This window comes from Bactrocera dorsalis, chromosome 1 (assembly GCF_023373825.1).
Source record: "Bactrocera dorsalis isolate Fly_Bdor chromosome 1, ASM2337382v1, whole genome shotgun sequence".
NCBI classification, from domain to species: domain Eukaryota; kingdom Metazoa; phylum Arthropoda; class Insecta; order Diptera; family Tephritidae; genus Bactrocera; species Bactrocera dorsalis.
The window spans coordinates 67,693,960-67,716,656 of NC_064303.1; the positions used below are offsets into that span (position 1 = coordinate 67,693,960).

The 22,697-nt window shown below is 35.1% G+C and overlaps 1 non-coding gene and 1 pseudogene across 1 annotated transcript; one reads left to right on the forward strand and one right to left on the reverse strand.

The window, feature by feature from the left end:
- Positions 1–2,065: 2,065 nt before the first annotated feature.
- LOC125775917 (small nucleolar RNA U3) lies at positions 2,066–2,270 on the forward strand. Its single transcript, XR_007421433.1, has one exon. It is a non-coding gene; the product is annotated as a small nucleolar RNA U3 (small nucleolar RNA).
- Positions 2,271–8,984: 6,714 nt separating this feature from the next.
- Positions 8,985–18,958, reverse strand: LOC125775434 (scaffold attachment factor B1-like; annotated as a pseudogene).
- Between the last annotated feature and the right edge of the window lie 3,739 nt (positions 18,959–22,697).

The window sequence follows — 22,697 nt, forward strand, 5'->3', positions numbered from 1 at the left end:
CCCGACATTTCGTCAGCAATTACCATTTACAGTGGGCTAATAAAGTTTACATACACCTAATAGTACTAAATAATACTAGAAATCGAGTGGGGAGCATACGTCGATGTCTAGGGCAATAATAGCAACAAATTGTAGCCTAAAAACCGCTACAGCTATTGTAATTACTTTTGATTTAAGTCTATAAATAATCATTAGTGTACGTAAACTTTTTTGATATGAATTAAGCGCATTTTAAGCTTTAGCATTAATTTTTTTATTTGTGTATAAAAAACAATTTTGATATGCTAAATTTAATGTTAAATATACATCTTTTGAAATGGATAGAAAAAAACACAAAACTTATTAATTTTTTAACAAATAAACGTGAAGTAATTTAATAGAACTAGGTGTATGTAAACTTTATTAGTCCACTGTATTTCTTAAAATTTCTTATTTGGAAGCCACACGTTTTGCGCGAAATAATTATTGCAGTATTGCAGCAAAGTATCAGTTAATCATATTCAATATAGTATCAAGTTAGCAACAGGATTGCAGTACTGCGGTAAATATTAAGCAGCTCGAACACAGCTGTCTGTTATAGTTTTAGGGTCTAGGGTTTCTAAGAATCTCTCAAATTATTAATTTGTTTCTTATGCTTTTTTCTTTTTTCTTTCAGCATACTTAATCATGTCTTAATTTCGATTAAGTCGTCGTGATCAGGTGTAGCCGTATTAATTTTATGAGCTGACATTTTTGTTTTGACGGTGTGTTTTGGAGTATATAATATTTTTGTACTTGATACTCTTACGATTTTTATTATGGTAAGAACAAATTGATGTGTTTCAAGTTTTTTTTTGAATGTCAGGATACCCTCATCGATTGAAGAACACATCCTCGGGTTTTTCTCCTTTGACTGAGTGAATTCTTATATTGTATTGTCGTGCCGCGTTAAAAATTTCGTCTTCCGGTGAGTAGTTATGTTCCTGTGCTGGGGCTCTAGCGAGGGTGCTATGTGTACGCTCTACTTGACCGTTGGTTGTCGAATGAAATATTGGTGTAACTGTATGTACAATTTGTAGTTTTTCGTATACTTGTTTCGCACATATGTATACTCGTGAATGTTTTTTCGTTATCTGTCATTACATACTTGGCATTTGGGTAAGTCTGTGATAATATGTCGTCAATCTGTTTGTGTATATTGTTTTTACTTGGAATTTCCCGTATGTATAACCATGCCAACCACGGCTACCCACATTCGTCAAATATTTCAATACAACTACAAATTTTTTTTCTATGCACTAACACCAGCACACATTTTCGGGTTATTTTTTGTTTACCTAAATGAGATAAAAAAGTTTATTTTATTTCTTGATTTATTTGAATGAGTGCGAAGGAGAAAACTTAGGGGACTTCGAGTCTCAATCACTGCGGCAGTATAGAAAGGCATCATTCGATGCAAAAATATTGCAATATAAGTATCAGCTGAGTATCTGCAGAAAAAAAACATTGTCGTAATATTGCTGCAGTTATTTGCTTGCTCGAACATCCCCATAATTGTCAATAGTGCCAAAAGAAAATCGCAAAAAGGGTAACAAAAAAACGATTGAAAGACGCATGTCATTTATGCTCGTACCATCGTAAAGGAGGATCGTACAACAAAAAGGTAAGTAAGTTAATTTTATGTGATTTTTTTGAAGCTATACTTCTTATACGAGTTCGAAAAAGGTTGCGTTAAATGCAAGTTGCGCAACCTTGCTCAATGTGAATCTTTAACGCAACCGTGTCTGCGAAGATGTTCGAGTAGCAAGGAAAGCGGTGACAGTCGGCGATTGTTTCTTTCGGCACAGCTCGGCTTTTCTACCAACAACACAATGTTGCCATGCTTATGCTGTTGTTGTTTTTGTAGAACAATGTTTCAATTTTTGGTTGGTGACATATTCACATGTGTGCGCATATGTATGTTTGTATGCTTGTGCATTATTGAAGTCATACTTCTTTTTCTTTCGTTTGTCTTTCATTTCTGCGAATTCTCAACTATTTTATGTGACTTTTGTTTGAAATACTCTGCGTTGGCCTTTGAAAAATTAAGACTATACTTCACAGAATCATTTCTGTCTGTCTTAATTTCCATTTTTGGAAATCGATTCGCGATGACGAGGTATATCGTTTTATCTGACAGCGTGAGGTTTAAGAAGTTCATTTCTAATTTGGTCTTATGGTATATTAGAAATGAAGAAGAAGTTTCTTCGAAAATCGTTCGCTTACAACGGATAAAAGGGCTGCTGAGTGGTGATTTTAATGAATAAATTCCTTTTGGTTGAAATACTCTGCGTTGGCCGTTGAAAAGTTAAGACTATACTTCTCAGGATCATTCATTCCTTTCATTTCTTCAAAAAAATTAATGACCTTTAGAAATATGCATATTTGCATTATTTCGTTGTCATTTCCATATTCGTAGCAATAGAATTTCTATGGCATAAGTAAAGTAATGGCCTCCGATTGTCACTCCTTGCCGCTGTAGCAGCTTCGGCTACAAACATGCGTATATATGTATGTATGTATACGTATGATCGTGAATACATATCGACGCAGATTTTTGCGAGAAGCACCAGAAAGTTGTGCAATTTATGATTTTTAGCTTTTGTGCAAAAAGACGACTTGTTTGCAAAGGCATGTTCGGGGAGATGTTACGGCCTCTGTTTTTATGAATGAAGCGATGGAATTTGCGCCTGCGTTCATGAATGAAATCGTTTTTGTTGTAAAATTTCCTACACTTGTTCTTCGCCAATTTGGCTGCCATATTGACTTGTGAAGATCAATTTTTTGTTGGTGACATATTCATATGTGTACGCATGTGCATGTTTGTATGCTTGTGCATTATTTGTTCGGCAATGTATGCAAATATATGTACATATAAGTATATATGAATGTATGAACATGCAAGTCAATGCGCGCACATGTAATAAGTATATTGATAAGTGATGAAAATATGATTTCAATTTCTGAACGCGCACATGCGCGCACTCATATGAGCATGTGCAGATACACAAGATAGGATAGAAGATGTATGCCTTTTAACATAGTATACTATACAAATAAATATTTTTCTTATGTATATGTATATTGCTGTGATAAATTTAATTTCTATTAGTAAGAAAAATATTTATTTGTATAGTATGCGATGTTAAAAGCAAGAAACTAAAAATTTATTCTGTCGAGATTCGAACCTGTGTTAGCATTTTGACTTTCCAAGCGCTTACCACCAACACCACCATTGACACTTAGTTTGCGCTGACTTAAGTATGGTTTGGTTATGCATGTAAGAAACATACGATAATTCCAATAATTTTGTTTAAGTATAGAAATATGCTTTTGTAGAACATTTGCTTTCGCAAACATACAGACAAATGTGCAAACGACATAATATATGTATGTGTGATTGTTTCGCATTTTGCTTCTGAATATCACTAAGAAGTATAACTTCATCCGCGCGTAGGGACTCCACGCACCTTTTTTTTAAAAATTGGGAAAGAATTCCTTCATTTGTTTTTATAGCATTGGAAATCGAAATGAATTAGAAATAGCAGCAGCAGCAATATCATCAGAAGCAGCAAATATTTATTGTTAAGTAAGTATGTGAAAAAAGTGTGTGTACTTTGAAATTGGATTGCGCAGTCCAATATAATAAGCAAAAATAATTACATATGTATGTACATAAGTATGTATTTTATGCGTTTAAGGCGGCCTGCACAATCCAATATAATATGTGAAAACAAATGTTTGTTTTATATTTTAAATGATCAAACAATATTTATCTTTTCTTTCAGATGTTGCTAGCTTACTTTGCTAGGTTCGTATCTCTGGATTGACAAATAAAACCAAAACCTGTTTAATTCAATTCAACAACTCTTTATTTCGCAATTTGTCGTCACTATAACAGTTTACTCTTAGCACTGGATGATCACGTTAGCGCTGCCACGGCTTATATAGCCACGCACTCCTTGCTGATGCCGAAGTGTCCTTCTATAATATTGCGTCTGGCAATTATAAGAACATAATGCTATACGGCACCAAATGCGGCTATTGTTTAGACAAGCAGACAGCCGCGGCGCCCAATGTTTATAATAAGGGATGCGTACAGCAATACAAATACCAAACTTAATACTACTTTTGTAACATTATTATTTTTATTTAATTATTCTTTCTTTTCAGATTTTATCACTCTTTTATTTAATTAATCTTTTTTTTCAGATTTTATTATCATTTTATAATACAATTAATCTTTCTTTTTCTTTTAGATATTATAAATTCAATGTAATTATTATTTATTTTCAGGCATTAATAACCTTTATTTTGTTTCAATCTTTTTTCAGATATTAATTATTTTTTTAAATTAAATATTATATATCTTTATTTATTTAATTATAATATGTATTAAAAATAATAAAATTAATAATTTAAAAATTTAAGTTTTGTTTGAAATTTTAAGAAATTTTCAAAGTAGGAATCAAAAAATGCAACCCTGCATCAGCCGTCGATTGGGGACATTAGAGCAGGACAGATATACTTTTTTATATGGCACTGCTGAATGAGCGCAACAGAGATGTATAATCCCATGTATACGCACGTGTGAGGGGAAAAGTGGGTAGAATCTTCACGCGGCCTATTTTTCACTGGTTTTTAACGGTCATGGCTGGCAGGGAACTACTTTGAGTATTTATCAGTTGTGCTGATGTATGTGCTCCCGTTCATGTGAAATAAGTTTAATTGTGTGTGTTCACCTACGAGGTTTGCTATTGGTGCGGTTCCAATTGGTTGTTTGATTGGTCTGTGTTCGCTTGTGTTACCATAGGGGTTTATTATTTATTATTTCTTCTTTATTCGAATAAAAAAGTGTGTGTTGTGAAAACGAAAAAATATTTTGCGAAGAGATTTCCACTAGATTGGTTGAACTTTAAGCTGAATGTTGTGAGCAACTTGAAGTGTTGTTAATCTGTTGGGGAGACAATGCATCAGCGACATCGTTTTGATGCCCTGGTTTATATACATACTAATTTAACTCCGTATTTTTATAGGAAATCGAAAATATGAGTGACGAGTATGTATAATCGTTAAATCTGCTACACCATATACTATGTAATTTCTTAATTTTTGAATTGACCAAACGAAAGCGAGTAGTTTCTTTTCATTCGTGCTGTAATTTTGTTCAGTTTGACGAAGAGTTCTAAATATAAACGAAATAGGTTTCTTCTTCTGAGAGAGTACAGAGTACAAAGTTATTGGCGTCCGTCGTTAGTTCAAAAGGTTTGCTGAAGTCTGGTTGAAACAGTTCAACTCGTGCTTGTAGTGTGTCTTTTATTTTTATCATGTGCTGTTTCGCCGAAATTAATTGAGACTCTTGTGATTTGATTTGGACTTACACCGCCATTGTCTCCGCAAAATGTAGTTAGATGTTTCGTTATTGCAGCGAAATTCTGTATAAATTTCCTGTAATAACTTGCAAGGCAAGACCGTATTTCTTTTAAATTTTTTAGAGTTGGATAATTCTTTATAGTTTGAGTTTTATTTGGATCTACAGGTTTTTTTATTATACATACATATGTCTGCAATTCCTCGTTTGAAATCTTCATAATGCGATTGTGTAGTGCGTTTACTATTGTACGAATATGTATTCCTCAGGTGAGGAGAAATATGTGAATACATCCTCAGTATAAATTTAAGCAAACTTGCCAATGCAAGTAAGTACATGGCCGTAGCTACGCTGAAATATAGAAGGCGCGCTGTTTAAACTGAACGGCATCCTAAGGAACTCATACTTTGCCTCGTTCACACAAGATTCAAGATTTGGTGAAAACCTGACTCTAAGTCTATCGTTGTGAAAACCCTTGCTTTACCCAGATTTTGCATTGTCATACAACATCTGGGATAGGATATCATCAGTGAAAGTCTGAGCGTTAAGCTTCCGAAAATTCATTACCATTCGTCTTTTAGGTTTCCCTTCGTTATCGGTACCTTTTCTGCGACGGTCCAGATTAGAGAATTATAAAGACTTTTACTAGGTTGAATAATTTGGTTATCTAACAATTTACATATATCTTTGTTTATAAATTCAAATAGGATCTTCTGATTCTGTCGTAATTGTAGCTTGTATGGTGGTAGTAATTGGAAGAACTTCGTTAGTTTCGTCATTTATTCTCATGATATTTTCAATTTCAGTTTTATACGTGTCGATATTGATTGTGAAATTCACTTTTTGATTGCTAACTACTTGCTTTTTATATTTATATGAGAGCTAATACTCGAAAATGTTAATCTGATTTCAAGAATCTAAGACCGTGCTCACCCAGAAGCATATCGAACTCCTCTAAAGCTTCGGTTTCAAAAAATATTAAATTATGATTGAATAAAGTAATAATTTCCATAGCTTTGGCCAATGAGTATCCATTAAGCGATTTAACTTTAACCGGTTTTATGGATATAGATTCTCCTATTTTACACTTAACACCAATATAATTATTTGTCGCACCTGTATCAATTAAAATATTAAATGATATACCTGTCGCTTGACACCGCCTTTGGAGACACGATAATTCGTATGTTCTTCTAAAACGCACTTCCTGTCTCATAGATATCATCAGTATGTAGAGCAAGTGTTTGTAGGTCTTCGGGTCTCGTCTGGTTTACTCGTTGTACCTTGTTGATGTTGTAATTTCTTGAAAAAAAGAATTATTCCGCATTTTGCTGCTTGTTGGTCTCTCTGAACGGGTTATAGAATCGTTGAGATTGCTTAAAGTTGTTCCTTGGGAGGGGTTGATAGTTCTATGGTCGTTGATCAGCATATGTGTAATCAAACCTGTTCATTATCGAATAGAAATTCAAATCGATATTGAGGTTGGTTAGAATATATGGTTTTAGGTTTAAATTTCTTACGATTACCGCGAAAGAAAAAAACACTTTAGACTGGTATTTCATTGTTAAATTTGATACTTACATAAAATACACAAAACTAAAAAGTTGTTTAATTTTTATTTGAATTGAGAATAACACTGCTACTGTCGCTACTTTATTCAATGACTTCGCAAACTTATTCATATGTTGGGGATATTTCTCTCAATATTGTTTCTCCTCTTCATGATCATCACAATTTTTCAAAACAGCAAGTTTGGTTTATAACTGCTAACTATTACTTGTTAACAAAGTTTCTGCTGCAAAATCCTTTTCTAACCCAAAAAAATGAGCTGAAACTAGCAGAGGAGAGCGTAAAAAGTTGAGAGAGTTGTATATTTCTGCTAGTGAATTTTATGCCAGCAGAAAATGACTACTTCCATATGAATAAATTGTAAACGCAAACGATATTCGGCGCATTTGTTTTGGTTTTGCTTATTTCAATTGTTTTGAATTGTGAACAAAAAAATCAATTGATGATTTCACAGTGTTGTTACGAAGTGGTTGTGAAAACAAAATTTTGTTATTTTGTTGCTAGATTATGCTCGTTTTCGGTTTATTTACTTTTCCGTTGTTTCGTTTTTTGAGGGAATAACAGTCAATCTTCTAGGAACTACTAGCAGTTAAGATACAAAGTTAATTCGTCTGATGAAACTTTTCCAGGACGCTATGTTTATGGACACATTGGCATCCACAGACAAGGTGCTACTAAGTATTGGAGTTTCATAGGACACTCATTACATATAACTGCTATCCTCATTGTTATTGATGAAATGTCATAAGACACTTCTGTATTCAATACACATTTTATACACAAGACGCCTTTTCATTTTGCTGGATCGTGCTAGATCTTTGAGGACGTTTAATTGTTCTGCCAACTTCTACGATAGCATCGGACAAGTCGGGTAGTTTTGGTGCTGCTCAATTTATGGGTGAGCTTACACTAAACGGCTAGGACTTAGAACAGCATTCCCCGATTTCGGGGCTAACTGGGTATGTATCGATAGAATAGGTCCTCCAGATCAAGAAAATATATCAATACATAAAGTTGCCGCTGATTTGTGGTTTTTGAGATATTTGAATTTAAAGTTCAAAAATTCAACTATTAAAAATGCGCGGCTTTTCAATTTATAATGAATTTTACACTTACATTCTGTCAAGAAAGTATCAGGAATTCTTCATTTCCCCCTCTCATCTCCCGCTGATATGGAAGACAGGTAAATTTTTTTATAACTATCCTTAATTATGATGCCAAAAATTAGCGCAATCTGTCAACCAGTATGTTTACAGCAGCTGTTTGTGTCAGTCGACCTCAGTAGTGTTTTCGAATTTTACATAATTTTTTAACGTAGTTGTGCTAAATTTTGGCCAAACACTTAACAAATATCATTGAGCAAGTACCGAGTCTCCCCGATTTAGCTCTATGTGACTTTTACCTTTCTTCACACTGAAATATTCACTTCGAGGGTTTCAATTGAGGACATCAAAACAAATTCGACGCGAGAGTTGAACGCCATCCCGGAAAGTGCCTATAACAAAATGTTTTGACGATTAGGAGAAGCGTTGGCACATGTGCATCGCTTCAAATTGATGTTACTTTGAAGGCGACAAAAGAAATTTGGATGATGATTGAAAATTTTTCGTTTTATTTATAAATTCCGGATACTTTCTTGACAGAATGTTTATTTTTAACTTTTATATCCACTAGCACTTCACAAATTCGGTTTTTCACATTTGCTTTGTATTAAATCCTGCAAAAATAACTTTAATTCCATATTTAACTTTCGTTAAAATCCATTTATTCATACAATAAGAAAATGGTTGCAAACAAGCACAATATTTTGTATTAGAATAAAATAAGTAAACAAGAAAAATTATACCATCAATAAAAAATTAATTATCTTATGATGATTAATAAAAACTCTTTCAGAATTTTCATTATCTTGATAAATCCCGGTGTTGAAAGCAAAGAGGAGGTCAACGCGAAAGAACTGAAAACGGCCAAGAATAGGTCTACATTATCGCTGGTGGGGGGATTTCAAAAAAGTCTTTAGTCGAACTGAGAATATTTCATTCTGGTTTTATTTTTAAATTTGTAAACCTTATATACTATTTTAGAAGTCTAACTTATCTAATTAAATGTATATATATTTACAGAACACCACATGGGGTTGTTTTCAACTATACAATACAATACATGTGTGTGTGTGCGTCATACAAGTATAATTTATGTTGCTTGGTTTGGGTTATTTTCAAGTGCACATGTGCATTTGTAATCAATTGCCCAAACCTAAGTAAATATGCTTAGTATATATTTCTTGAGTGCATGCGTGCCTCATATATGTTTGTATGCTGCATATCAATGCATATATTTTTATGTGTTTATTTATGTATTTTTTTGTACGTAAGTTCAATATATTTGAACATATGTAAATATCTATTGGTAGTGGACTGCATGATTACAATAGCTAGATTATTTCTTATCTTATTTAACATTGTGAAATATATAAAAGATTTAAATATAATGTTGTTGTCCGTGCTTTGGCAGCAACGAACATGTTCAATTTTGAACATTCTCCCGGGCGGCAAAAGTGACTTCTAACCGCAGATTGTAATCGACGTTTGGTTTTTAGATTGTCCGCTTGTTTTAACGCAAGCTGCCATGATATTAGTAACTCCCAATTGGTTGTTACTACATCCGCTTTTCCAACTGGATCTATTTCGGATATTTCAATAGTTTCATTTACTTTTACGTATTTTTTATTATGGTCCTTGTCCTTTTCTTTATCGCGTTGCTTATTCTTCTCCACTTCAGGTTTCTTTGATGCATCGTTCTTTGTATCAATAGTTTTACGTTTGTCGTCTCTCGTCTTAGAAGTTGTGTCTCGTATCTTCTTGTCTTCATCTTTTTTTGTTTTATCCACTCGTGTTTTGGTGACACTTGTTGAGTTGCCGATTTCGTTTTTAGTGCGCTCTACTGATATTATCCGTCTATGGAGTTCGGTGTGATGCATCCGACGATGATGACATTGTTACGTAGGCATAACAACGTGTACCCGGAGTTCGGGTGTTGGTGACCACCTTGGCTCCAATAACTTTTCCATATTTAGAAAATATAGTTTTCAGATCACTGGCCCTCGTTAATGAAGATAACCCGGATACCCAAAGATTAGGTGAAGGTGCTGTCTGCTTTCCTGTGGACGACGCTTTTGTAGAGATATTCACTGAAGACTTTTCTTTGTCATCCTTCTGCGAAGTCTTGTTTGAAGATGATTTTTTTTTTCTCATCTTTTCTCTTTGATTTATCGTCATCAGACTTGCTGCATTTACTGCTGCTGGATCCACCCTTGGATGTTCTTGTGTCATCCAAAGCTGCAACCGTTTTTGTACCCTTTTGCGCTGAATTCTTGCCGGAAGTATCACCTTCTGCATCGGTGCATTTTTCCTTTTCATCAGGTGCCTTATCATGCAAAAGTTTTTGTTCGTCTTCACCAATAGTTACATTTATCGATTCCTCATTCGATTCGCCTGCATTTTAGTCTTCCCCCTCTGGACCATCGTATGAACCACTTCCCTTATCAACTTCAACATCTCTAATTTCTTCGCGCAGCTTGAGAATGTCATCAACGCATTGCTTTTCAAGATTGTCGTTAAATTGTTTGCGTACGTTATCATATCTGCGTGCCAGTAATTCCCAAGCAGTGTTGTAATTTGTTCCTGATCCCGTTATCAGGTGACTAACCATTAGTCTAGCATCTCCTTGAAGACAAAATTTTAAATAGCTCATCTTTTTTGAGTTTTAATGCCCTTATTATTATGGACATACTCCTCGAAGAGCTTTTTGAATGATTGCCATTCTCGGAATTCGCCTGAGAATTTTTGTAATTCTATTTTTGGTAATTCCAATATTTCCGTTTTTTTTAAGTTGACTTCCATTTGTTTTTTTAATACCCGCAAAGTATCGGTGACTTCAAAGGAAAGATCTTCTTATTCTAAAATATTACATTATTTGTTATACTTCATCTTCAATTCGTCGATATCTTTCTCCATGCAGCTCCATAAAATCTCGAGACGGTTTTCGTAAAATTCCATGTCAATGTCGTCTCTTATTTTCAGCTTTGCCTCTGCAATTGTAGATCGAATTTTTTCCGATCTTCTTTCAATTGCCTGCTCTATAAAGCCTATCATTTTATCTGTTGGGCTTATTGCTCTTGTATAATCTAGATTTATTTTTTCAAATCTAATGTGTTCTACGCGCAGCTTCTTCTCAAAAGTGATCATTTCTACGCGTAGATCGCCTTTCCTTTGTACCATGTCCGCAGTGTTCGACATTTCAACTATTTTTTTTAATGAACTGTTCTTATTCTTAAAAAAAAAAATCGTTGGAGATAATTGTTTTGGTCGCCTGGTTGACCTTGCTGTGCCTCGATTCACAGCCGCTGAATATTTTTTTTAAATAACAGTTTTACACAGCGTTTAGTTTCGTACTAAAACGGCTTATGTGAATCAAATAAATATGCGGGAATATGGACCCGTCTTACAATTTCTTATTTATTTGCCTATATACATTCATATATAATAGGACTTTTACATACATATCGCTCATTTGCTGCAAGACCGGCATAAATCAAAAAACGTGATTTTTGAGTTAATGCTGCAGAATTGTTCGTTATATCATACTTCATGTTGAGTGAAAAATTCATATGAATAAGAGGTATTCCGCTCCGCTTGAGAAGAGGTGTAAGGTTGGAGTCACCGTGTAAGGTTGTAGTCAGTTGAAAACTTTAAACGCGTTTTCTGGAGAATCGATTGTTTTGACTTATGCCGGTCTTGCAGCAAATGAGCGATATATTGCCTGTATTTTCCTTATACAGGTCTTTTCTTCGGCTGAGACAACAATCCGGCTCGAAGGACCAAATGTTTGATATGTAAGATCAAACGGTTACACCCAAATAAGAATCTTTAAATTCTTACCGCTGGTGGGGGAAAAATAAAGACCTTATTTGAGTGAGAATATATTGATTCTGGTTTTATTTTTAATTTGTAAACCTTATATACTATTTTAGATGTCTAACTTATCTAAATAAATATATGTGACCTGGTCTACGAAAAGGGAGCTAACGTGCAAAAACTATGTAGTTTTCTGGGAAACAGCTGTTAAAAATAAACAACTCGTTTCGTCAGTTTCTCGTTATCTCATTAATTGTTCTCCTTTCCAGAGGCTTCAAGGACGTCCGGTAAGTGTTGTTTTTGGTCGATATAGTATTATAGTTCATCGTGTAAGTTGCTAGTGTGGAACATTTAAAAAAGTACCACTGAAGAAGTGACGTTTACTCTAATACCGCGCAGCTGCTGTTGTCTTGTTTTCATTCGTCTCTCTTTCCGGATGTTCTGTTATCACATTTGTGTAAGTGTTTCTGTTGATTATCGTCTTCGCATTTCGCATGAAATGAAACATGAGTGTTGATGAGGAGTTCAGTGCCGTATACGGACAATATTTCCATGAAATGGATGATGAAAACAATGAAGAGAGCGATTATGATGAAGGCGAAGTATATGTAACTCAGGCAGAAGATGATACCGAACAAACTTTTGTTAAGATTGACCTGTCTGTTGTTGAAGTAAAGGAGGAAGAGCTGATAACAAAATTTCTGTCAAAAGATTATTGTAATAATAAATGTCTTACACTGATACCACGGAAAATGATCGAGAGTACGCGGAACAATTGTTTAGAGATGTCGAAAAATGAACTTGATTTAGTGATACTAAGTCACATCGAAGCTGGAATTATGAGTAACGAAAAGCTAGAAAGTGTATACGCAAAGCTTGCTGGGCGGAAGAAATATGGACAGAGACAGGATACAGAAGTTATGAGGCATAAAATTACATTTACCTTCTACAGAGTACCTGTTTGTCGTTCGTTTTTCCTTTTTCTACATGCGTGTGGGAAGAAGCGTTACGAACATTTAGTACGTCATTTTGCCGCACAAGGTGTAACAGTGCGCCAACACGGACTGGCAAATAAACCGAGTACTCTTATTTCTCAACATTTTTAGGGAACTTTCAAACAAGTTATGACTTTTTGGATTCTATCACGAGAAAAAGCATCTCATCTTCCATCCGAATCAACTAAAAAGTGAAAATTGATTTTTTGACACCTAAGCCCCCTTTCCGTAGACCAGGTCACATATATGTACATGTATATTTACAGCACACCACATGGGGTTGTTTTCAACTATACAATACAATACATGTGTGTGTGTGCGTCATACAAGTATGGGGTTAGTTCGTAAACGCAGTAATTTTGTGCAACCCTGCTGCATTCTTGCCGAGTGTGGTTGCTACTGCACAATCATTGCGATTCTACTGCCTTGCCATTGCGATTGTGCTGCGAAGAATTTTTTCGCATTTACGAACGCCAGAGAAATGGAATTTTTAATTAACGTAATTATTGATAACCAGGAAACTCAGAGTGAGAATATTTTATTGAATTACAATAAAAAAAGGATTAAACAAGTAAAGAGAAGAAATCTTTTACTAAAAAGTGATTTAAAAAATTCATGGGATCTAAATGTAAATAAGGCCTATTATTATTATATAATCATATTAATAATTAAAGTCATACATATGTAGAATTAGAAATCATTTTACTCGCTCTTCCATTTCGCCTTTGGTTCTACGCAGTTTCAAAAAAATTACTGCAATGGCTGCGACAATTTGCCGAAGTGCTGCAAACTGCATGCATTAAAAAACTTTTGACAAAGAGCAGTAATGCCGCAGGTTTTTTTGACGAACGCGTTGCCCCTGCAAATATGCAGTGCAACCAAGTTACTGCGTTTACGAACTAACCCATAATTTATGTTGCTTGGTTTGGGTTATTTTCAAGTGCACATGTGCATTTGTAATCAATTGCCCAAACCTAAGTAAATATGCTTAGTATATATTTCTTGAGTGCATGCGTGCCTCATATATGTTTGTATGCTGCATATCAATGCATATATTTTTATGTGTTTATTTATGTATTTTTTTGTAGGTATGTTCAATATATTTGAACATAGATATTTATTAGTAGTGGACTGTATGATTACAATAGCTAGATTATTTCTTATCTTATTTAACATTGTGAAATATATAAATGATTTAAATATAATGTTGTTGTCCGTACTTTGGCAGCAACGAACATGTTCAATTTTGAGCACAACCCTTTTGTTATTGTGTAAGTAAGTAATTGAATAAAGGTTAAATATTTAAAAAAAAGCTATTTTTGAACTTTTTAATATAAAATAAATGGGTAGAAACGAATAAGTGAAGTGTTAATGGAGTGTTGGAAAGTTAAAAATTCTTTCTTGATCTGGAGGATCTCTTCTATCGATACATACCCATTTGATCCCGAAATCGGAGGATGCTATTCTAAAATGAACGCTCCTAAACAAAAACAATGCTCTATTTGCTCCAGTATTTGTCTATAATAAATAGTGAAATTAAATAATGAAAATTGTTTAAAATACTTACTTCCGATTTCCATTCCGCTGAACTGTGAACGGCATTGTAGATTATTGCCTTTCAATTTTATATATGTATTTTTCATAACAAATTGATTCGCACGAAATGCATGCAACTGATATTTAATTACATATATTTAACACGTAGTTTTCAAACTTTTACAATCGATTTGGCTTCTGAAATTTGGGCAATATTACGATTCTTTTGGTGCCGAGATTTGATGGGGTAAGGATGGATAGAGGAAAACCTCAGGATTAAAAATGTATGCACATATACCAATCTCAGAGTCATAGATTTCGAGATATTTGTATTCAAATTTCAAAAACTTCTGAAAGTAATACTTTTCACGATATTTAACTCAAATCGCACACATTTTTCAATTAACATATTTTTAATTACACTGCTTTCTAAGAAAATTAATATACTTTAAAAAATGTTTATATATATTTTATTACAAAAGTTAGTGTTGCCACATTTTGTGTAGTGAAAAAACAAATAAAAGAAATTTTCTGTCTATAATCTTTATTATTATTTAGTGCCAAAAGAAGTTCGACACAAAAGAACTCTGAACACCCCGGTTTTGGACCGACCAGAGTTATCTTTTTTCCACGGAATTGGATCAACCAAGGTTATTTTTTTAAAGCGCGGCCGAAGACCGCTTTCTATATGAAAGAAAAAAAATAGTAAACGGAAAATTTTTGAATAGTGTTTCACAACACAATATGTGGCAACACAGGTCTTTAGAAGACAAAAAGACTGAGGTGGGTACATGTGTATAATTTTTTTAATCCTAAGGACCCCCTCTATCCGCCCATACCTTCAGATCGCGGGACCAAAAAAATCGTAATCATGCCAAAATTTGCTCAAAAAGATGTTTTTTTGCCCTATAATCGATAAATATTTTTCAAGTTTCACAGTTCACGGATACATTTTAGAATATCATCCGCCGAATTCAACTGGTATTTGCGCATAGAGGAAGTTCTCCCAATTACGAAAATACAAGTATATCAGTTAAAAAAGTTTAATTAATTTTAATAAAAAAATGTTTTCCGGGAGCTATGATCCTTTTTTTGGGAGCAATGCTTCGTTATTTGGGAGCTATGCTCTTTTATTGAATTCTGTGTAAGAACTGAATTTTACAATTATTTTCGCTTAACTCTAAACCTAGGTTTGGCGCTGCAACAGGTATGGAGTTTGCTAACGCTGCACTTTCCACAGGTTGGCATTTCGCTGACGCTGCGCTTCCCACAGGTTGCCACTACACGTGTCGCACTCTTAGCGATTTAGTGGTGTCATATTATATTGCTTTGTATCATATGATATTAATGCAGCATATGATACTTTTTGAATGTGTGGGGTGCTAACTTATACTTAGGTTTTTGAAATATTTGCGTTTAAAATATTGGGTAAAATAATTATAAACAAAGAATAAAAGTATACATAACCATTGTTAAGCATCTATTATTCTATGAAATCGTGATTAAATTACAATGAAATACTCTTCACTTTGTTTGAAGGCCATAAACTATATAAACTCTTGCAACATGTTGCTACCGAGTATAATAGCTTTGTTCACCTAACGGTTGTACGTATCACACAAAAGTAATGGAGATAAATATAGGAGTATGTATATGTACATATGTAAATGATCAGAATGACGAAACGATTTAAAACACGTGTGACTATCTGTCTGCTCGTCCGTTCATGCAAGCTATAACTTGAGTAAAAATTAAGATATCGTTATGAAACATTGTTTATCGCTTCGTTAACTAAAAAGTAAAGGCGAGATACTAAAAGTGCGATAACATTATGACATTATTTTAACATTCCTATTTCACAGTGTAAAAATATGCGTAATTGGACTACAACCACGGATAACATTAACATTTTAAATTCCTTTTTATTTTTTTACTTTCCGCTGTACAAATCAAGCAGCAAATAATATAACGAGATAACAGATTTGACGAATAGGATGCCAACCCAAAAAAATTGTTTAAATCGAGCCGCTAAGTACCGAATATGCGAACCCCAGTACATATACTTAGTTCACTTTTAACAAACAAAAAATGAGTTAAATCGATTCAGTACTTCCCTTGGCCCCCATATCCCTTAAGCAAAGACTTTCGAACTTCCGGGTGTCTTATTGGCTAATATGTAAGTTATCTTAATCAAATAGAGAAATCATTTTTTACTTCTAAGAGTGTATTTTTGTGTCTGAAATGGATGAAATTGAGCGAAAAATCGACCTAGTTCTCATATAATTAATATCAAGCTTTTTGAACATCCGGCTGCGTTTATTCCATCTGATTAGTGATTGTATGTGAGGAACCTTGATGAAAGCCTAGAAGCGTTTTGTTTGTCTGTGGCATATTAATTGAATGTAGTGTTGGTTAAAATATATACTATAAAAGCGAGGCCATACTACTTTCAAATCCCATATACTGCTTTTATTGATTTTCGTTATTCCAACTAGTTTTATATGTTTAAATGTTAAAAGTAATGAGGTTATCTTGATCCCTTCTCATCCCAATATATCAAATGCTCAAAATGTGTAAAATTCTAATGAACATAGACAAGTTTCTTTTTTTTAATTATATGGGTTAGGGCTGCATTATAATGGAATTGGTCTAAACCTCATATCCCTAATATAATGAACTGCGATACTCTGGTTAACGTTTTCCACCAGAGATGAGGAGATGTTTAACTCCTCTCTCACTGGAATTGGAAACGAGCGATGGCCAGATTGAAATCTTACCAAAAAAATATGTAAACGGAGGGATTTGTTGCATCGTTCAAGACCACTTATAATAAATGTTATACAATGAAAATTAAATAAATTTGTGAAAACGTGATGAAACGTTTTGTAATTTGAAGCATTATAGTATTATTTTCAATGGAAAATGATTAAAAACATTTAATGACTGAGAGCTGACAAGCCTAAATTCTTTTATCGGGTATTGAAAGATTAAAAGTCAGTTGTTCTAATATACTTTAAAACGATTTAAATAGTTTCTCCATATAATAAATAACCACTATACATAGGCCGCTATATATATTACTAGGCAAGACTAAGTCGATGAGTCGACGTTGCGAGTTTCCTTTTGGTGGTCCTTTGCGCGTTGGCCACGGCGAATATCGCATTCGATGGAACGATGAGCTGTACGAGATATACGACGACATTGACATAGTTCAGCGAATTAAAAGACAGCGGTTACGCTGGCTAGGTCATGTTGTCCGGATGGATGAAAACACTCCAGCTCTGAAAGTATTCGACGCAGTACCCGCCGCGGAAAGCAGAGGAAGAGGAAGGCCTCCACTCCGGTGGAAGGACCAAGTGGAGAAGGACCTGGCCTCGCTTGGAATATCCAATTGGCGCCACGTAGCGAAGAGAAGAAGCGACTGTCGCGCTGTTGTTGTAAAGAAGAAGAAGAAGAAGAAGGCAAGACTAAATGTTGCCAGGTGCAATCTGACATTTCCATTGGAAAGTTTGACATTTTTTAGCATAACATCACTCAGAACGTTTTGTCATTTAATCGTGAATTGTTTTATTTACAGAGAATTAAAAAATTCATCTCGGCCAAAAAATGAAATTAACTCGTGAACATTTTCGTGCGATCATTTTTCACAACTTTCAACGTGGATTATCACGACAAGAGTGCATCGATGAACTAAAATCTTTGTATGGCTATGAAGCACCATCCTACTTATAGCACTGTGAAAAACTGTTACAACGAATTCAATCGTGGTCGACGCTCGCTCAAAGACGAATTCCGTGAAGGTCGTCCAAAAACAGCCGTTGTGCCAGAAAACATCGATGCTGTTCGTGAACTGATAATGCAAGATCGTCATGTAACATACCTACGGATAGAGGAATGCCTATGCATTTCTTCCACCAGCATACATTCGATATTGCATGAACACCTGGCCGTAAAAAAGGTTTGTTCTCGTTGGATCCCGGCCAATTTGACAATCGCACAAAAAAAGGCTCGTGTGGATTGGTGTAAAGGAATGCTGAAAAAATACGATCGCGGTGCTTCAAAAGACGTTTATAAGATCGTCAGAGGTGACGAATCATGGATCTATGCGTATGAGCCCGAAACAAAACAGCAATCGATTGTGTGGGTCTTCCAAGACGAGCCAAATCCAACGCAAAAAAAAAATCATTTTCGTTTGATAAATATTCCTATTTTCATTATTAGGCCAGAAATAAATATACCAGCCCTCGCATAGTAATTTTTATTCGTACTAAATGTTGGGCGTTGGGTTGATAAATGCCCAAAAATTATAATTTCGTTCACTCTGGTCATAATGGAAAATGTTATAAAAAATGCTAATTTTGAGGTGCTCTCACACTGGAATAAGTTCAACATTCCCTAATTCCTGTTTTCCACATCGACTAATAGCCCTGACAGACGAGCAAAATTAATGCGCCTTAAGCAACGCTAATGCGAATTGAAATTTTATGGTGACAGACGGCAGGCTTGTGCATTTAGACAGCTGATAGTGAAATTTGTTTCTTTATTAAAAAAAAAAAAAAGTGAAGTAAAAATGAATAAGATAAATTATTAAAAGAAATTTTGGTAGTTTTGGAAAATCAATATAAATTTAACGAAAAAATTCGTTTATTATTATCTACGTTAAAAGATAATAGAGCGAAATTAATAGCAATAATTGATTGTAATGCGGAAAAAGTGTGCAAAAAAGTTAAGAATATTGGAAAAATGGATAGCAAAAGTGCGACATCTGTCAATAAATAGCAAAAATCGGCCATTTTTGAGCAGTGTTGCCTACTAAAATTTAGTAAATTCAACCAAATGCACGGAATTCTTGTGGATTACAAACTTGCATTGATATGGGTCAAATGCGCAAATAAATGTAAATTAAGCCCGCTAATGCATATTAGCGCTGTCGTCTCTCAGGGCTATAAATATGCTAATGCAAATAATAATGGTGGAGAATCAATGTTCGTAGCGTACAAGGTTATGACAACTTTGAAATTATATGCTTGATGGCGAAGTTGGTTTATTTATTCACTTTAATGTTACACAAACAATCACTTATAGTGATTATTTCCGTACCCGCCGGTGGAAGCAGAGGAAAAGCAAAACCTCCACTCTTTTGGAGAGATCAGGTGGAGAAAAACCTGGCTGCTTTTGGTATCTCGAATAAGCGTCAAATTGCGAAACGAAGAAACATTTGTTTTAATAAAAGGACGGTTCAGTAGTTTAAATACAAAGCAACCGTTCCTGAAATTTGCATGTCGGGGGATATTAGTTTATCGAATACTGCAAAATATTCTACAGGTACGTGAAGACGAAAGTTTTTACATTAATGAATGTATAAATGAGGAAGGTGAAACTGATGAATCTAACAACCAAAATAATAAAATATGTAGGAAAGGTCTTTTTACGAAAATTAAAAAATAATAATAATACAAAAAATATACTTCCATGTTCCATTTTTCTTTTACTTTACTAATTTTAAATGTCCCACGCAAAAGCAAGAAAGTATGTGTGGGATAGTGTGTACAAAATTATAACTTTTGAAATGATTGCTTAATACCCGTGTGAAGCCGAGGTAGGCTGCTGGTATAGTATATGTATATATAAAATTGCTGGATTTCGATCCTCAGGTTGACCTTTTACACCATGAAGTATTCCCCTGGCTTTAATTCTTGCAAGTTGCAGGAATATAAAATGTTCGGTTGCACCCGCCTTAACCCCTCCTTACTTGTTCGTTTTATATTAATAGCCGTGCATGTAATTTTTCGTCATTTACTCTAGGTTGATTATAATCTATTCTCCTATATATCTGTTGTTGAGATTCATGATTTTTGATCAATTCTTTTCAAATTATTTGAGCTGACCGAAAAAGAACGAGGCATCTATCAGAACGCGTAAATATGTACCTAGCTGTTGTTAAAATACACTTAGCTTGTCAAAAGCAGAAGACTCCGTACAGACAAGAGAGCAACACGTACGGTGTTGCATTAAATTAATCCATAAATAATATTTAAATGAAAAAAGATGGTGAAGTACATGCCGTAGTGAGGACGCGCACTGATAGTGGGTTCCCAGTGAAATTCAATTGAACGGGTGACTGTACAAAATTTTTAAAGACATGAAAAAGACGTTTAGAAAACTCACGATATTACACGAGGACTGTACTGAGGCTGGTGGTCATAATACTGCAATGATCTATAGACTCCTATGTATCTGTTATTAAGATGGCATTGTCGTCCGCATATTCTACTATCCTAGGGGCTTTACCTCCAAAGTTCCTTAGCAGGATATTCACCACTAATGTAAATAGAAGTGGAGATAGTACTCTACCTTAGGGAGTACCTCTACACACTTCCTTCGTCATTTTAGCGTCGTTCCATTTTGCTCTTATCCGTCAAGAGGTCAACAGGCTTCTGATCCAACGTTGTATAGAGGCATCAATGCCTAATGACTAGATGCTATTCAGAATAGATTCTGTAGAACCGTTGTTGAACGCTCCTGAAATGTCCAGGAATGCTCCAAGAGCATACTCTTTACATTCAAGAGCCCTTTCGATATTAAATACCGGTGTAGGGAGTGCAGTTTCTACTGATCTGCCCTTCGTATATGCGTGCAGCGCCTTGAACAAGTTTTTCAGAGGCGCTGCGGCCTTAATATGCGCGTCCAAGATCTTCTCTAGCGTTTTCAGTACGAAGGAAGTTAAGCTTATAAGCCTAAACTCTTTTGAGTAGGTTCGCTTGTTCCTACCTGCCTGCGGTATGAAATTTACTCTAACCTGAGTGTAACACAATATTATCTGCCTATAGAGATCCCAGTTTTTATTCCTAGTATTTTCCCTCGTTCTTGATCTTTGCCTTCCATTTATAGGAGAAGTAGATTAATCAAGGGTCAGAGAACGACGGTGTGCTAAGCACTTTCCAGTCTTCTACCAATGCCTCTCTCCTTGAGTATAGTGTTATGTTTGAAACGACTTTTTTGAAATATATAATTGGGTAGGGACTCACATCGATGATTGATGTCGGGGCTGCCCCAAACCGAATGACGGGCGTTAGCATCGGCGCCCATCTCCAACGCCTGCTTCTTTCTGTTGGATGTAGCCGCCAGCTTTTGGAGGTCTAACGTTGACGCCTCGCAATCATGTGGCATGCAGCAGGATGCAAGGAGTAGAGACTCATCCTTGACACCTTTTGCCGTCACAACCGTCATCTGTTGAAAGACTGTTATCAATATGGGAAAATAGACTTTTCTCCACCCATATCGTTGATCTTACCTTGTTAATTACGCTAATGCGCGCCGAATCCGATCTTCTCTAAATTGAGAAGATGCACGGCAGAGGCGATCTTACTCTGATGGAGGTTCACTTGGAGTACCCTCAGCTCTTGGTTTTGAACCATTGGGCTGCTGACTGGGGGACAAGCCAAGTAGCCATGATCTCTTCTATTCTGAGATCCTATTCAACTTCACCCGTCTTCGGTGTGTTTCTGTTGTCGTTCGCGGGATGGCGCTTCTTGAGGCGAAGGAGTACGTTTTCAACGCCCCACGCTATCTTCCCGAACCTTGTGTACAGAATATCCTCTGCCGCCTTATTGATCTGAAAGATGTAGCTTTGGCCAGTTAGTAGTTGGCACGTTTAGATTCTGTCCCTGCAGCAGAGCATGTTCTGGGGCCACCACGCGACGAATGGTTATCTTCGCTTTGAGCACCGATGGAATACTGCTGCCGCCTACCATTTCCAGTTTCGTTTCTTTGTTTTGACGGCTTTCTTACCCATGTTATCGTCGGTTCGTCGTTGCATTTTAAATTTTTAACACCGCTCAGTCATCCTGCTCCATCAAATAACGGTCTGGTCTCCCACCGATGTTTGGACCGATACATATTAAAATTTTCCTATTAACAAAATTTGTGCAAGTTCATCTTTTCTGAAGAGTGAAAGTTCAAGCTTCCAAAATTTTAGAATGTTCTTTCAAATGAATCGTCGATTTTATACTATGTGCCTTAATTTTAAATGACAAATGACAAAACAGATGTTTTTGCCATTCAAGAATTTACATCCTCAATATTTATTAAAAGAAAACATTGTTATATAGTATTTTGTTATGAAAGCCGTCTTCTTTCAAATATTTTCCATATAATGGAAATAATGGACGAATGATGATTTATTTGGGAAGTCGATTTTCAGGAGAATTCACATTCATTAAACGTAATACATTTGTTTCTCCACATTTTTTTTCTCTTTGCAATGTCTAAATCAGCTGTGATAATGTAATA